Source organism: Patella vulgata, chromosome 8, assembly GCF_932274485.2.
Source record: "Patella vulgata chromosome 8, xgPatVulg1.2, whole genome shotgun sequence".
NCBI lineage: Eukaryota > Metazoa > Mollusca > Gastropoda > Patellidae > Patella > Patella vulgata.
Genome location: NC_065886.2, coordinates 3,513,385 through 3,531,052, shown reverse-complemented (window position 1 = coordinate 3,531,052; position 17,668 = coordinate 3,513,385). Strand labels below are relative to the sequence as shown.

At 35.1% G+C, this 17,668-nt stretch overlaps 3 protein-coding genes across 6 annotated transcripts in view; 2 read left to right on the top strand and 1 right to left on the bottom strand.

The window, feature by feature from the left end:
* The window catches only part of LOC126830900 (C2 domain-containing protein 2), a 376,226-nt gene that overhangs the window by 225,036 nt on the left and 133,522 nt on the right, over positions 1 to 17,668 (bottom strand). The gene's annotated exons all lie outside the window — the stretch shown is intronic.
* LOC126830868 (retinitis pigmentosa 1-like 1 protein) overlaps positions 1 to 17,668 on the top strand; it is a 177,621-nt gene that overhangs the window by 28,288 nt on the left and 131,665 nt on the right. The gene's annotated exons all lie outside the window — the stretch shown is intronic.
* The window catches only part of LOC126830867 (uncharacterized), a 38,736-nt gene continuing 34,431 nt past the window's right edge, over positions 13,364 to 17,668 (top strand). Inside the window, exon 1 of one of the 2 annotated variants that reach the window (XM_050561323.2) lies at positions 13,364 to 13,630. The gene's annotated coding sequence lies outside the window, so the exon portion shown is untranslated. Of the gene's footprint in view, positions 13,760 to 17,668 lie in introns of both variants that reach the window. The other variant, XM_050561322.2, reaches the window with a different exon arrangement.

Here is a 17,668-nt window from a genome sequence, read left to right as displayed (position 1 = left end):
AACAAGGAAATTATGCATGGTCGTTTGAATGGATACAAAAGAACCCTTGACAGTTGGAAATCGAGGAATGCAGGAATGCCACTGTGTTGGCAAAATTGTCCTAATTGGCATTGCACATGTAACCAATGTAATCAAAATTACCATCTTTGTCTCAAATTGACTGAAGTAGTTCTTTAATGAAAGAGAGAGATATCGGGTTATTTCGGGACTAACACGGTTTAATTTTATTTCAATAAGTCGCTTGTGCGTAGGGAGGACCTGAAGGAAACCGAAGGACCCGGAGAAGACCCATGAGGTTGGACAGATGACCGCTACTCCTTGTCACATACAACTGGGGAATCGAAACTGCGCCAGTTGACTCAATGACACACCTTATGATATAACGCGCACGCTAACCATTCGGCCAACCTCATGTTTAAACGAGACATCTGGTTTTTATAAGCAGGCCTAATGTATACACGTGCAGGCCTAATGTATACACGAGACCTCTTGTTTTTATAAACAGGCCTTATGTATACACGAGACCTCTTGTTTTTCATCCTACTGTTAGCCATGCCAAGCAAATAAAATGTGACAGTACCGTGGCCTGATAAACTTTGTTTTTTAGTATACTGTGTAGTCTATATATTGTTAGTGTTTTGTTTATTAAAATACTGATAACAGTATTACTATCATGCTTCACTGATTTACCTCTCTAGTTATATAGTCATTGAACCATATCATATAATATTATTACTTCTACCACCATATTACAAATAATTGGAATATCTTCTATGACTCAGATGTTGACAAGGCTTAATCCATGGTAAGGTCAACAAACTCTCCATTCTCTCTATGTATTTTGAATCCCAATGTGGGATGAGCACATTTAGGAGACTGTACCAGTGGAAGTTGCAACAAGGTGTGAGGGTGTCATGGGAAGGATGTGCCTTTGTCTGGTTAGAAATAGAAATTCCCCTCTGCCGAAAATCCCCCAAAAAACAGCTTTTCAGATGTAAATTAAAATGACAGTAAAGTAGCAAAGGGATGCAGAAATCCTAAGGTTCTAAAATACAGTATTGAATGGCGTCGGGTCTGCCACATACATTGGGAGGGGGGTGGATGGATGGATGGCTGAATGGTTAGCACGCGCGCGTTGTATCATACGGTCTGTCATTGAGTCCACTGGCGGGGTTTTGATTCCTTGGTTGCACGTGACAAGGAGTAGGGTCACCTGTCCAACAACATGGGTTTTCTCCTGGTCCTCCAGTTTCCTCCCACTGCTAAAGACCCCTATGTGCAAGCGAATTATTGAAATAAAAAATTAAACCATATGTTAGTCCCAAAATGACCTAGTTTGTGTCGAGTGGACGTTAAACCCCATTTCTCTCTCTCTTTCTCTCCACATACATTGTAACCTGCTCTCCCCCCCCCCCCCCCCCGCATCCTGGAAATCATTGAGAATGCTTGGGTTCCTTCCCCCCGCCCCCCACCATTGTACATGATACAAGCAGTAGAGTCACCTGCCTGATCATGTAGTGTTTTAAGTCTCCTTCACAGAAAGATAATTCCCCTTGTCAGAGATGCAGGATGGAGTGCCTGACGAGAACAGCTGTCTAGTCGTCCGGATGGTACGAAAAACTGAGGTCCCGTGTACACATTGGCGTGCACGTAAAAGATCCCTCATCAGTTGGAATTCGATATAAGAGTAGGCCGTAGCGCCGCTGCCCGGGCAAAATTTCCCTCATAGCCCACTGTATGGCGTATGCCCGTCTTCATAAGCCCAGGTTAGGAGCAGAACAGTAGGACGTTAAACCCTATTTCATTTCATTTTTGAAATTTAATTTTCTTGAATTTCTTGCAAATGTCAACAAAATGAAATTAAATGTCAATGAAATATTGTATATGATATTAGAATTTTTTTTTTTTTTTTTCCCCATCTTCTGTATGGCTAAAAATGGTAATTCTTCAGAGAGCAGAGAATGCCGTTGAAATTTAATTTGATTTTCAAAAAGGTTTTGTCCAAAACTATATTCCGAAGCGTTGTGTGGAATTGTGAAGGGTGTTAACCCCTGACATTTCATGTCATCTTGTGATGTCGTTTTAATGTGGTAATTACCTAAAAGGCATTATTTTTATCTAATTTGAAATATGGTCAACCTTTATACAAATAGTCTCCATCTCCAAGTCTCTTTAATAGTCTTTCTGTATGGGTATATTAGTGGTCTGGTTGAAGAAGGCTATTATGCAGCATTATTTACCATGTATGTAAAGGTCATGTTCTCGCAATCCCGTTAAATTTGAAAGAAATCAATAGATCCATTGTCTTTATTGGTTATAGCTAATTAGTGGATTAGCTCAACAGTTTCCGCTTTCCAAATTTAAAATTAGTTTTAGGTATTAATTAAATGAATGGATTTATTTGTAACCTGTAACACGACTTGTAGAAAATGGACAGTTGGTAAATATTAGAGTATCATGAATTCTCAGTCACACAGGAAAATTACATCTGTAAAAATTTGGTTAGTGCTAAATGATAAGACCAACTCAATTTTTTTCGTGATAGGTCACAAGATGTATACAGGGCTAACGCTAATCCTAACACTAACCCTGGACCTAGCCCCAGTGCTTTCCCTAACGAACAATCTCGCCAACAATCAGTGCCCTAATCTTATTTACATCCCATATCGACCGTGACAAAAATTGAGCTGGCCTTAACAATTAGATTTAGCGCTAAAAAGTCATAAAACTATGCTTGGGTATTATAGATGACACTGGTGTCATGACTTGAAGTACTTAATCACATAATGTGAATGGATCTCTCTCTCTCTCTCTCTCTTTTTATCCTGTCTTCATTAGCCCAGTTTAGGAGCAGAACAGTAGGAGTTAAACCCCATTTCACTTTTTCTATCTCTCCCTTTCTCTCAAATAAGATAACTTAATCATAATATGAATGGATTTAAGCCAGATAGTGAATGTTAGCCTGTCTTGTTTCTCCTGCTTTCTCTCTCTCATAAAAAATCTTGATCATATAAAGTGTGAATGTCATGCCCCCCCCCCTCTCTCTCTCTCTCTTTCTCTCTCTCTCATATAAGATAATTTAATTACATATAGAGTGTGAATGGATCTAAGGGAGATAGTGGATATCACGCCCCCACTATTATTAGTTGTAATTATATCAGTGTATTAGAAGATAACTGATATTATTGATAATTATTATATTGACACCTACGCACTCATCATCTTTCTTTATAGTCATTATTTTCCTTGCCATTCATCCCTGGGCGTGATCAAACCCTGGGTTGGTCGAAAAAGCACTGTTCCATGCTATGTGTCTTTGAGTCAACTGGCATGGTTTCGGTTGTACGTGACAAGGAGTAGGGGCACCTGTCCAACCTCGTGGGTTTTCTCCGGGTCCTCTGGTTTCCTACCACTGCTAAAGACCCCTACGAGCAAACAAATTATTGAAATAAAATTGAACTATATGTTAGTCCCGAAATGACCTAGTTTGTGTCAAATGGATGTTAAACCCCATTTCTCTCTGTGTCTTGGCCATAATTTCCTCTCATTACCTTAACTTATTACTAATTTGAGATCGAGTTGCACCTATAAATATCAGATTGATCCACATTCTAAGAATGTTTTTGTGTGTACCCTGTTACATATGATATTTAGTTGCCTAGCACTGAGTTTTACTCCATGTTATCTTGGTGAAAGTTAGTTATCTGTTTTTAGAAGTTGCTGGTTGCTGTGTGAAGTGTTGTAGGTATAGATGATGTATTGATATTTAGTAGAGTAGTTTGGCCAAATAATCTGACAACTCCACTGAAAACAATGTAACATAGTACCCATATTATCTCAAAAAAAATTATAACTTCAGTTTAACCATAATATAAACAGTGTAACAGTGCACCGGTATAATTTAACTTGTATCCTCGTTTGACACAATATTTACATACACCATGAAAAAAACGTGTAGTACCCAGGCCTGGAAATAACGGTTTTAGATGTACCTGACAAAACATCAGGCACTAATGAAATAGTACCTGACATTTTCAACTTAATGCCGGACATGTATTAATAATATCAATAAAAAAGACAAATCAGTGCCGGACAAAATGACATGTACCAGATGTTTAATGCCTGACAAAGCCCGAATCTGTGCCTGACATTGTGACAGGTGTTTTATTTCCAGGCTTGGTAGTACCAATTACAAATCATTGAAGTGTTCTTTACTTTAACCAGAATATTGTTCTGTTATGTATTAAAAACACTAAGTTATCACTGTAACCTGGGTATCATTTAATTTTGTGTATCTGGCACTAATTTCTTTAACATTTGTTTAATATCAAATCTTTGTTTAAAAATGAGTAAAAATCATTTAAAATCACCCAAAATCATCTAATTTGTATGTGTGTCCAGCATTTACAAGTATTTAATTTCCTGATCACTGTTGAAAAATTAATCATTATACATCAATAATCAATTGGGTTGTTTATTTTTTAACAGTGATCGAGAAATTAAACACTTGTAAATTGGACACTCATTATCAAAATTAATCAGTCAGCTTTAAACTGGACACAAGTACAAATTGTATGATTTTTTGATTATAAACGATTTTTACGAATTTTTAAACAAAGATTTGATGTTAAATGAATGTGAAAGAAATTAGTGCTAAATACACAAGATTAAATGATACCTGGGTTATAGTGTATCCTGTAGACACTAGTTTAACCAGAATATTGACATATATTAAAAACATTGTAACATAGTACCAATATTACCCAGATAGCTTAGTTTAACCAGAATATTGATGTGTATTAAAAACACTATGTTATATCATGACATATACTAAAAAGATTGTAACATAGTACCGATATTACCCAGAGCGTGTATTGGCATATACTCAAAACATTGTAACCTAGAACCGGTATAATCTAAGTTATATCCTATAAATGTTAGTAGGGTGGATCTAACTCTACTATTCCCCCCGGGGTATTAAACAATTTTTATATCAAATGTATACTGATACATCCTGTAACAATTCCTGGAGGCATTGTATATTGGTAATACCATGGTTACCATGGTAAACCACCCCACTTCCCACAGAGTTGATATAATCAGTAATCTTAGACAAGTGGGCAACCGCTTCCCTTGTAGTAGATAATCAGTAATGTTAGACAAATGGCCAAGTTACATTGTACCATTGAAAATGTCTGAGAAAAATTGTCCTCCTTTTGTCCTCTATAGTTTGGGTGGGTTGGATGGCATGGCCGAATGGATAGCGCGTATCATAAGGTCTGTCATTGAGTCAACTGGTGTGGTTTCGAATCCTCAGTTGTATGTGACAAGGAGTAGTGTCACCTGTCGTACCTCTTGGGTTTTCTCCGAGTCCTCTGGTTTCCTCCAACTGCTAAAGACCCCTACGCGAAAGCAAAGTATTGGAAAAAAAAATTGGTTTTAAAAAAAACCAAAAAAAATGTTAGTCCCGAAATGACCTAGTTTGTGTCGTGGACGTTAAATCCCATCTCTCCCTCCCCCTCCCCCCATATTGTCTTTTACCTCATGTCTGTTTGTTGTCCATACACACTTACTTGAAGTTAAATTTTCAGACACAGTTGGTGTAAGATGGTCCCTGTCGATTTAGAACATAAAAAAAAGTAGTTGTAGAGTTATTGGTTCCTGAATGAAACCCTTATATAACCTAAAATAAACAAAGAAAAAAAGTCACGAGATTGTACAGAGCGACAGAAAAGCTGATGGCAGGCATATGTTACGTTGCCTGGCAATCTATTTTTTTTAAAATGCTTAGATCTTCCATAACAATTTGTATTTGTGAATCTCGAGTATAAGTGCCTCGTGAAGTGTGCATGTTGGAAAGAAGTGTATTTATTTAGAAGTATAGGTAAACATATATAAATATGTATATCTAGGTGGAGTATGAATCACCTGTAGAGAATGAGAGAAATTCAGGTAGTGCCAGAATATATCAGGAATATTACCTGATGAGAACCTGAACAAAACTTTACGACTTCTATCGGTGTTAATATACCAACTCAGTAGGTAGGAATAACTGAACAGACCTCGGTACATAAATTCTTATAGTATCATATACCCTTACAACATTCTTCTGCTTGTGTTAACATATAACGTTATTTATACATAGATAATTCACACTGGTGTTAATATATAACATGATTTATACATAGATATATAGTTTATTAATACTGTTGTAAATACATAGTCTAATGCGTACATAGATAATCCATCCCTGAGTGGCATTTAACGATGGAGCATAATGAAAAACATCACAATTTATATGGAAACAATCACTGGTTTGTATACATATAGCACAACATTGAGACAGGTGTTAATCTCTTAGAATTATCAAGCTCATAGATAATTAATACTAGTGTTAATATTATGATATAATTCATACATAGATAATTCATACTGATGTTAATAATATAATATAATTCATAGATAGATAATTGATACTGGTGTTAATATAATTCATACATAGATAATTGATACTAGTGTTAATAATATAATATAATTCATAGATAGATAATTGATACTGGTGTTAATAATATAATATAATTCATAGATAGATAATTGATACTGGTGTTAATAATATAATATAATTCATAGATAGATAATTGATACTAGTGTTAATAATATAATATAATTCATAGATAGATAATTGATACTGGTGTTAATATAATTCATACATAGATAATTGATACTAGTGTTAATAATATAATATAATTCATAGATAGATAATTGATACTGGTGTTAATAATATAATATAATTCATAGATAGATAATTGATACTGGTGTTAATAATATAATATAATTCATACATAGATAATTGATACTAGTGTTAATAATATAATATAATTCATAGATAGATAATTGATACTAGTGTTAATAATATAATATAATTCATAGATAGATAATTGATACTGGTGTTAATATAATTCATACATAGATAATTGATACTAGTGTTAATATTATAATATAATTCATACATAGATAATTAATACTGATGTTAATAATATAATATGATTCATACATAGATAATTAATACTGATGTTAATAATATAATATGATTCATACATAGATAATTAATACTGATGTTAATAATATAATATGATTCATACATAGATAATTAATACTAGTGTTAATATTATAATATAATTCATACATAGATAATTAATACTAGTGTTAATAATATAATTCATACTTGTGTTAATATCAATATAATTGCATTGGCGGAGAAAGTTCATCCAGATTTTCCAGCGTGTTCCCCCATGTCAGTAATGCAGGACGAAGGGCCTGAAAAGGACTGCTGTCTAGTCATTTGGGTGAGACGAAAAACCGAGGTCCCATGTACATATTGGCATGCACGTAAAAGATCCCTTGACAGTTGGAATTTGATATAAGAGTAGGCCATAGTGCCACTGTCCTGGCAAAATTCCCCTCATAGCACACTGTATGGCATATGCCCGTCTTCATTAGCCGTGCAGAAGCAGAACAGTAGGACGTTAAACACCATTTCATTTCATGTAATTTCATTTTATATGATTGTTTGCTAGTGCAGATACCCGTAAAAACAGAGCCACTACAGCACACTTAACCTAATTTTAAGAGAACAAAAAGAAGAAAGAATGGCTACAATTGTTAGTTAATTTGTTAGTAATGCACATAAAAACATTGACATTAATTACAAGCAACATTTAGCCTTCAGGTTATCTACTGGTAGGTATTCTTTTGGCTTGAAGAAATTTAGTTTAATTTGTACAACATTCCTAACATTAACTAAGACACCATTATTAAAGTGGAGTGCAGTTAGAGAAACTATGGCTTGAAACTTGTGATTAATACGTCTTTCAGAGAGTTATGTTATAAAATCCCTTGTAAACTATGTAAAAGTCCTGTCTTTATTAACCCAGTCCGAGTAGAACAGTAGGACGTTAAACCCCATTTTATTTCAAAAGCTGAACCTCTGAATAGGAATATTAGTCCAACAATTATTCATTTTCTTTCAGTATTAACAAAGATATGACAAATTGAGAATTTCATTGATCTATGCTGCTCCCTATGTAACAAGCTTGCCATCATCTTTATTTGCCATGAACCATATTGATGGACCTGTTTTAGATTCGAATGAATACAAACCATGAGATTATCTATTGTTGCACATATTTTGATTTTGTTTGGTCGATTAAATGTTAAATAATTAATCTCAGTACATAAATAGCCTGATTTAAGCAGTGAAAAATCTGATATTTTCCGATTGGTTTATGAATACAGTCAACCGATATGCCAGCTAAGCTTGTCAGCATACAACTATAAAAATTTTGAATCATTTTTCCCCCCCGTTCAATGTATAGCACATAGGTCAATAAATGGCATCGTTGGCTGATGTATCAATAAATGATCACACCACTAGATATTTTCTATTTTAACGGAGAGGTGGGGATAGGTAGGATGGCTGAATGATTTAATACATGCACTTTAGATCATAAGATCTGTCATTGAGTCAAGTGGCGTGGTCTCTATTCCTATTTCTCTCTGGTTTCGAATCCCCGGTTGTACGTGACAAGGAGTAGGGTCGCCTGTCCAACCTCGTGGGTTTTTTCCGGGTCCTCCGGTTTCCTCCCACTGCTAAAGACCCCTACGCTCAAGCGAATTATTGAAATAGAATTTTAAAAAACATATGTTAGTCCCAAAATGACCTAGTTTGTGTCGAGTGGACGTTAAACCCCATTTTTCTCTCTCTCTCTCTCTCTCCCTCTCCCATTTCTCTCTCTCTCTAGTCAAGCATAGGGTGTAAATGAAAGTGCTAGTAGGAAAATATTATAGCCTTGATCAGAACTGATGGTGAATGTATTGGTTCTTGGGCTGTCTAGACAGTTAAATTAAGTTATTTACTGTGTAAAGTTGACATATACTTGATACCATCAGTAATCAATATACGCCATAATATATGATACTACTTGACATATATCTTCCAAACTTATTCAATATATCAGATTATAGGAAAACCTCACTTCCCAAACTTATTCAATATATCGGATTATAGGAAAACCTCACTTCCCAAACTTATTCATTATATCAGGTTATAGGAAAACTTCCCAAACTTATTCAATTTATCAGATTATAGGAAAATCTTTCTTCCCGAACCTACCGGTATTCAATATCAGATTATAGGAAACCTTTCTTCCAAACTTATTCAATATATCTAGGGAAATATTATAATAAAATTTACCTTATGTCAGTCTCGAAATGACCAAATTTGCTTCGAGTGGAAGTCAATTCCCTCTCCCTTTTGCTTCCCAAGCCTATTCAATACATCAAACATTTTCCAGCCTATAATTGGAATAAATTATACGAATAAGATAAAATTTTGTCATATCTGTCAGTTTTGCTTGCAAAACCCCAAATAATTTTGTATTGTTTGATATTGTATCCTCTCTTGATTAGCTCAGTCGGAGCAGAACATTAAACCCCTTTTCATTTCTCAGCTGGCGTGGTTTCGATTCCCTGGTTGTACGTGACCAACCTCGTGGGTTTTCTCCAGGTCCTCCAGTTTCCTCCTACTGCTAAAAAAACCTACGCGCAAGCGAATTATTGAAATAAGATTGAACCATATGTTAGTCCTGGAGGGACCTAGTTTGTATTGAGTGGACCTTATACCCCATCTCTCTCTCTCTCTCTCTCTCTCTCTCTCTCTCCTTTTTATTTCATTTCCTTATTATTTGAAGTTGTGCAAATCTGAATTATCGGAGAACAGGACATAGTTTTATAATAGGGAAAATAAACATTTTACTCATGTAACAACATTTCCTACCCCTTGTTTGATTATTTCATGAAATTTTTCGCTATAAATAAATTCTCTTTGTCTGGAACGACAGTTTGTTAAACTAGCCAATATTTACACCTTCACATGAAATGTTTAATTTGTCCAAACTTTTCCTTTCATTTTCAACCCAATGACATCCTTTGTTGTCATGTTTCAGACAAATTTCTTAAACAGTTATTTAAGTTTCATTTTATAAGAAATTTATTCTTGAAATGTTTTATAAATTGTGGATAATGTTTGATTTGATAGCAATTTTATTCATGAAATAATTTACGAATTTTGGGGACGAAAAGCGTGAATTTCATTTTCAAGCTGATATAACTGATTTGAAAGGAGATAGCATACAAAAATTAAGTATTTTCACAATTACATATCTACATGTGTAATAATAACAACCATAAATTGTTCCATGAATCTTGGGATGTGTTTACTATATTAGGGTTTAAATTTATTCCATGGGTGTTGGATGGCCAAATGGTTATAGAGCGTGCGCATTTAATCAGAAGGCGTCATTGAGTCAACTGGTGTGGTTTCGATTCCCCGGTTATACGTGACAAGGCCTAGGGTCGCATGTCCAACCTTTCTTTCCACTGCTAAAAAGACCTACACACAAGCAAATGGTTGAAATAAAATTGAACCATCTGTTAGTCCCGAAATGACCCAGTTTGTGTTGAGTGGACATTAAACCCCCATTTCTCTCTCTCTATGTTTGTTTCAGACAATAGAATTTAGTGTGTATTATTTTGTTGAATATTTGAGTAGCAAAATAAATTATTTAAAAAACATAGTACACAGTTAGTGTTTAACAGACTTTTAAAGATTCAATTTTTAGCCATTTTTGCATGAACTGTTGCCCTCATGGGTATATACTCATCAACAGAAACCAATGATCATAATTTAGAATTCATCAATTTGAATAATGTTTGGACCAGAATGGGGTTTTAATATGCCAATATGTGGACATATTTTGTCACCGCCTGTGTCTATTCATCTGTTCACATTTAATTGTGGACACTCTACAATTTTATGCGCTTTGATAAAACTTAAAATATATGTTTATAATCCATGGATCTTGGTTTCTTTCGATATTGATGCATGTTGGACTGCAATATCCAGGATTATGGCCCCTAATTGTGTGAAAAATTGCTTTTTTAGCTTGTTCTCTAATCATCTCTTGCAAATGTGGGCATATCTTGCATGGCAACCATTTAATATTTTTTGATAAAATACTTTTGATTGTTTATGGTTTTAAGCTAAAGGGTTTATCATAAATCTATCATGTTGGGGCTTTATGTACAAATGCAAAAGATATGTCTTTTTAATGTTAAAAATAGAATAATATGCAATAAAGCACCATTAATTAGTCTCAGAATGCGGGATTAAGCAATTCCCTGCAAACTGCAATATTGTTAATCTTGAAACTCGTAAAGCCATGTTGTATCATAAGATCTTTCATTGAGTCAGCAGGTGTGGTTTCGATTCCCTGGTTGTACGTGACAAGGAATAGGGTCGCCTGTCCAACCTCGTGGGTCTTCATCAGGTACTCCTGTTTCCTCCCATTGCTAAAGACTCCTACGCGCAAGCGATTTATTGAAATATAATTGAACCATGTGTTAGTCCCGAAATGACCTAGTTTGTGTCGAGTAGAGGTTAAACCTGATTTTTCTCTCTCTCGTTAAGCCATGATCACCTGTTATCTCAACTAAAATCTTTTCATAGACCTTTTTTTTCAAATCTGTATCGAAACGTGGAGGTTATCTTCTGTTGATATTTTGATTTTGTTTTCTTGATTATATATACATTTATTCAATTTAATTAAGTACATTTTAACAGGTATTATGTAAAAAAAAAAATGTTTCAAGAATTACAAATCACGCAGACTTTATTTGAATAGGCTAAATATTAAACTGATCAAAGTGAAAGGGCCAAATAAACATTAAGTAGTCTACATGTGCATGTGCACACGTTTCAGTGGAATGGTAAACAGTAGATGGATAACAGGTCGGTACAAATAGCCACTGCATGAAGAAAGAATAAATTGTGCCAATTAGTGCTGATTGATATATGAGGAGTTTTACCCCACAGTAGGAGTTTAATAAGATCAAATGTTAGTTGGTTTACCACAGAACATTGGCACCTCCTGTTTAATGAGGTGTAAAAATCACTTGGGTGGAACTGACCTAAAGGAGGTGATATAAACACCCACTCAATCTAGTATACCATAGCTACAGTGTGTTTGTGTGTTAAATAACTCCATTTAAGGTCCACTTCCACATTGTAGTGAAATCATAGAGAAGTATGCCATAGTGAGTGAGATATGGCATTTTTAACTTAGCTATAACTGACCAATATCTACAGAAGTGATATTATCTCCCACTCATTCTCTGACACCCATAGTGAGATATCCCACCTTCCCCATAATCTAATATTACATAGTCTGATAGTAGACTGCTGTGCAATATTATGCTATATTCCCCACATAATTGGTATACCATAGTGTGATATTAGACTGCTATGGAATATCATGCTATAATCCCTATATAATTGGTATACCATAGTGTGATATTAGATTGCTGTGGAATATCATGCTATAATCCCCATATAATCAGTAAACCATAGATTGATATTAGACTATTATGGGAATATCATGCTCTATTCCCCATATAATCAGTATACCATAGTGTGATATTAGACTGCTATGGAATATCATGCTTTATTCTCACATAATCGTTATACCATTGTGATATTAGTCTGCTATGGAATATCATGCTATAATCCCCATATAGTCGTTATACCATAGTGTGATATTAGACTGCTTTGGAATATCATGCTATAATCCCCATATAGTCGTTATACCATAGTGTGTTATACCATCATGCTGTAACTTACTGAACACCTTTTATGCCATTTGTTCTTAAGAAAAAATTAATGTTCTTATGCTATAGCAATATTTAATAGTACAGCTTTTATATATATTTATTACATCAATGAAAGTCTGAGTTTATAAGTTGACCACAAATAGAGAGTAATATTTCAATTTCATACTTTTTTTTATGATGTGAATTAAAAATTTGTGAATGAGTAAAAAAAGAAAAAATTTAATGAATAAAAACATGAAAGTTGATATTAAATAAAAAAAATAGATATATATCTGATGTTGTAACATAAGTCAACCCTGGTCCATAGTATTATAAGTACAGAAACTATATGTGACCTAATGAAAGGGGAGTAGATATTTATAAGCAAAGTTTAAACAAAATCTTAAAACCTTATAATACTGGATTGTGTGGAACCATTGAAGCGTATCCTAGCTATAGATTGAGGAAGAAGTACTGGGTAACAACAATCTAATGAATAAAGAGTAGTGTAGTCTTCGTTATCTGTTCTACTATCTATATGTTATATAGAAGGTAAAGTGACTGGAGGATGTAGACTACGTGTTAACACTATCACTAGGGTATTTAGCTGTATTGAAAGCACGGCTTGTAGCAAGGCAAGCTGGCAGGCAGCATTCTGAATTACAACTGGAAAATACATTATCATTGTGGCGTGCTCTGCCAGACCTTACAGTGTATAGTCAGTAGTAGGTTGATACGTGTAGCTACTAGCTAGATTGTTATTGGACTGTTGCCATCAAGTCAGTTGCTTTTAGCTTGTATTATATTCAACAGTTAGCAGAGGAAAATACTCTCTTTTTCTGACTAAACAACTAGGCAAGACAGGAATAGTTTCAGAATTCTGACATTGTGAACTGAGCAGCCATCATTTCGTTCAGTGAAGGAGGTAATTCTACATTTAACAGTGAATCTATCTATTTGTGGCCGACTGGCTCCCATTGAACAACGAACTAGTTATTACTCCCAGTGATATATTTTAGCCGAGGATAGTCGTGTATATTTTATATGAGATTAGGTAAGTTAATCTGAGAAGTTGGGTTTTAAATCTTGCCATCAACTTGTTGATTTGTTGTGGACTTGTATTTGTTTGTTTTGTTGAGCTCTAAACAAAGAAATTAAAACCAGTGTAACTTTAAACAACGCAGCCTTTTTCTCCTTCTGCTGTCCGGGTATTGATTTGCAGGCCGGTGTACGTTGATGATATGTTTCTAGTGTGAAATCCTCGTATTTGCTACAAGATTTTACATCACAGCGTTTTCTTTGTTTATAGCTTGTTTGCGATTAGGAGGTTATGTAAGCAAGTGGTTTGTCGTGGGCTCCGCTGCGGTCCTGAGACAAGAATACAGTATATGTAATTGAGGAAGGAATAATTAATGAAATTACGGGTAACCAGTGTGTAATATGAACTACGGGTGATTATATAGGCTAGTAGGCTGCAGGCAGGAAATATCATTTTTACATCATGGTTGAAAATTGGGTTGTTTTTTTGTATCCAATTGGATGAATTGAATCTTGATATTTATGCAGAATATTTCAGCAAAGGTTGAAATATTTATTTATGATAAGATGATATATTTTTATGTATACGGAGGGTTTTATTATTCTAATGCTATGATTGGTCATTTAATTTTTTTAAGCATTTTTTTGTTGGGGTTGAGGGATATTTTTTGTTCATTTCAAATGCAGTAATCTTTATTATTTTATTTATTTTTTTTTTTTTCAAGCATTATTTGTCGGGGGATACTTTTGTTCTTTCAAATGTAGTAATCTTTATATGAGGATACTAAGAAACAAACAGTTAATATGAATCTAACAGTAGTTTTACTGACTAGGATTAGTAAGAGTGTCATGGATGGGAATACCAAGTTCTTATTAATTTTAGTAAATGCTGCCGATGACTTGCACATGTTCACAAGGGGAGGTTTGGTGGGGTTTTTTCACATTTCAATTACCAGTATGTCGTTACTAAAACGTTTTAAGTCCTGTTGTCCTTTGTAATAAGGAATCCAGATCCATTAGATTTTAATCATATGTTTAAAATTACATGCAGAAATTCCTGCCTTAACCATGGTTGCCTTGATGCCTTATGTTTAGGTGGGTTGGATGCTCCACTGGTTTAACTTTGACTCGTGCTCGTGAAATCGTAAGGTTTGTCATTGAGTCAAGTGGCGTGGTTTTGATTCCCCAGTTCAATGTGACAAGGAGTAGAGTCGCCTATCCAACTTCATGGATCCTCCAAATTGCCTCAATTGTTAAAGGCTCGTAGGCGCATGCAAATTATTGAAATAATAAAATGAAACCATATCTTAGTCCCGACCTATTTTTGTGAATACGACACTGGCTCACCATTAACCAGGAGATCATATTTTCGATCCCAGTTTTTCAGGATTTTCCAGCCTGGTTTCACCTCAGTGGTGCAGAATGGAGGTCATGACAGGATAAAGAAAATATCTAGTTGTTAGGATAGGAAGAAAAAGCAAGGTTCAACTTCGTACTAGTTGGCAGACACATTTTGAAAAATTCTTTGTTAGGAATTCGCTGAAGATTAGATGCAAATGTCACTGTCTGAAAGCCGAGTGCATGGCTTAAGTCCTGTCTTTATTAACCTGTTTGGTGCAGACAAGTTGGAAGTTAAACCCTAGATCATTTTATTTCGTATACTAAATAAAACACAGGTATTGTTTCTCGATGATCTGATTATCAATGTTGATTATTAATTAGCCTCCCCACAGAAACCATATGTCACCATCATCACAATATATATTTTTTGTAAAGAATAATCCTGGAGACTAATTTTAATAATGATAATATCAGATGTATGGTAAACCTATTTTATGCGGACACATGTTACCGGAGGATTAAAAAACATCTTTAGTTATCCGTGATGAGGTAGGAAACAGATGCAAGTCTAGACAATGCAATATTTGTGTGGGTGTGGTCTGTTCCTGAATGCAGCAATAAAATTAATGGACTATGAAATCAGTGAATAGCAGGACAATAAATGGTCATTAGAAACCCGTTTTTATCATCTGTACAACTTCTAAAAAAATTTAAGATTTTTCATGCACAATTCTCATGGTTAAAGTCTGGTGTACTGTTGATGGACATGGCATATCATGGGAGGAAGATTGGTCCTTGGTCAATTATTCATGAGTGGAGAAGGGTTAGGAACGACAGCCTTAGATGGTCATTCTATGGCTTTAAAAAAAATTCTGTTGTGGAAAAGGGCTGGTAGACATTGCCCTGGATGGTCATGCTATGCCTTTTTAAACGTTCTGGACTGGAAAAGGATTGATAACCAGTGTCCTGGAGGGTCATGCTGTGCCTTTCAAACGTCCAAGACTGAAAAAGGGTTGAGAACCAGTGCCCTGGAGGGTCATGCTGTGCCTTTGAAATGTCCAGGACTGAAAAAGGGTTGAGAAACCAGTGCCCTTGAGGGTCATACTGTGCCTTTAAAGACATCTGATTGTTAGTGTTAAAACCATATTAGCAACTAGATTTCATGTATAAGATGTAACTGTTAAGACCACCACTGTTCAGTTTGAGCTCACATTATAAAGTTATAATTTATACCCGGCTATAAAATTTGAATATACCTAGAGTTAATGGTTATAGAATCTATGGACGACTTGACCTCAATGTTATAAGAATCATGTTATTTATAGGTTAGTTAACAGTCATATCAGGGAGGTTGTTTGTTCCCTGGTTAAACCTCAACACAGATATTTTATTCAACTATAGCCACTAACGGTTATTACTTAACAATAAAAATCGTATTAAAAGAATTATTTAAAAAGAACAACAAAATCACAGAGGTTGTTTACTCCCTAGTAAGTTCTCACATTTATTTTATTCAGCTATAGCCAATAATGGTTATTACTTAATAAAAATCTTATTAAAAGAATTATTTAAAAAGAACATGTTGCCAGATGTGCCAACATGTTTGGCTAGATTTGGGTTGACACTGAAAGTGTTATGTAGTCGTTAAACAGGATAAAAAAAACCCTGATTTTTACCCATTAATAGAGATCCCTCACTCCTTTGCTTTGACAGTTTGGATCAGAAAAGAGTAGCCAAGAAAGGCAGATGTCTTTGACAAAGTTTCCTTCCTAGCATTGCATGCATGACCATGATCCTAGATGGATGGAGATAGATGGATAGATAGATGTTTATTGCATCAAAAGGTCCATTAAGGGTATCATCCATACACATTTAGACATAATCATCCCTGCAGCAAAGACGTTGTGTCATACCAAAAAAAAAGCTGGATCAAGCTGATTTCTGTGGTTTCCTCTGGCAAGTTTCTTAGGAAACATTTGTCTACGATATCACCCTTGTTGGAAGTGGACGTTAAACTCCAGGAACGAACGACATAATCATATACACAAGGGTTACTGGCTTAATCTTTTGTTTATTATTATATTCAGATTATTACCGAATGCTAGTGATGTGTTATTTGCAGGATTGTTTTCTGGATTTCTGTTTTGTTCTATGTTTGTAGTATGGTTCCAGCATGACCATCATCCCATGATAGGAAACAAGGTGTGCCTACTTACTGTTGGTTCTTTTCTTCATCCCAAGGGTATCACGATGGCTAAGTGGGTAAGACGCTGGCTCAGTAGCCTGAAGGTTGGGTGTTCGATCCCTGCTTTGGCTGAGAAAGTTCACCCAGATTTTCTGGTGTTGTTCCCCCTTGTCAGTGATTCAGGACGAAGGGCCTGACAAGGACAGCTGTCTAATCATTCAGATGAGATGAAAAACCGTGGTCCTGTGTATCTATTGGCGTGCACGTAAAATATCCCTTGACAGTTGGAATTCGATATAAGAGTAGGCAATAGTGCCGCTGTCCGGACAAAATTTCCCTCACAGCACACTGTATGGCGTATGGCCGTCTTCATTAGCCCAGTTCGGAGCAGAACAGTAG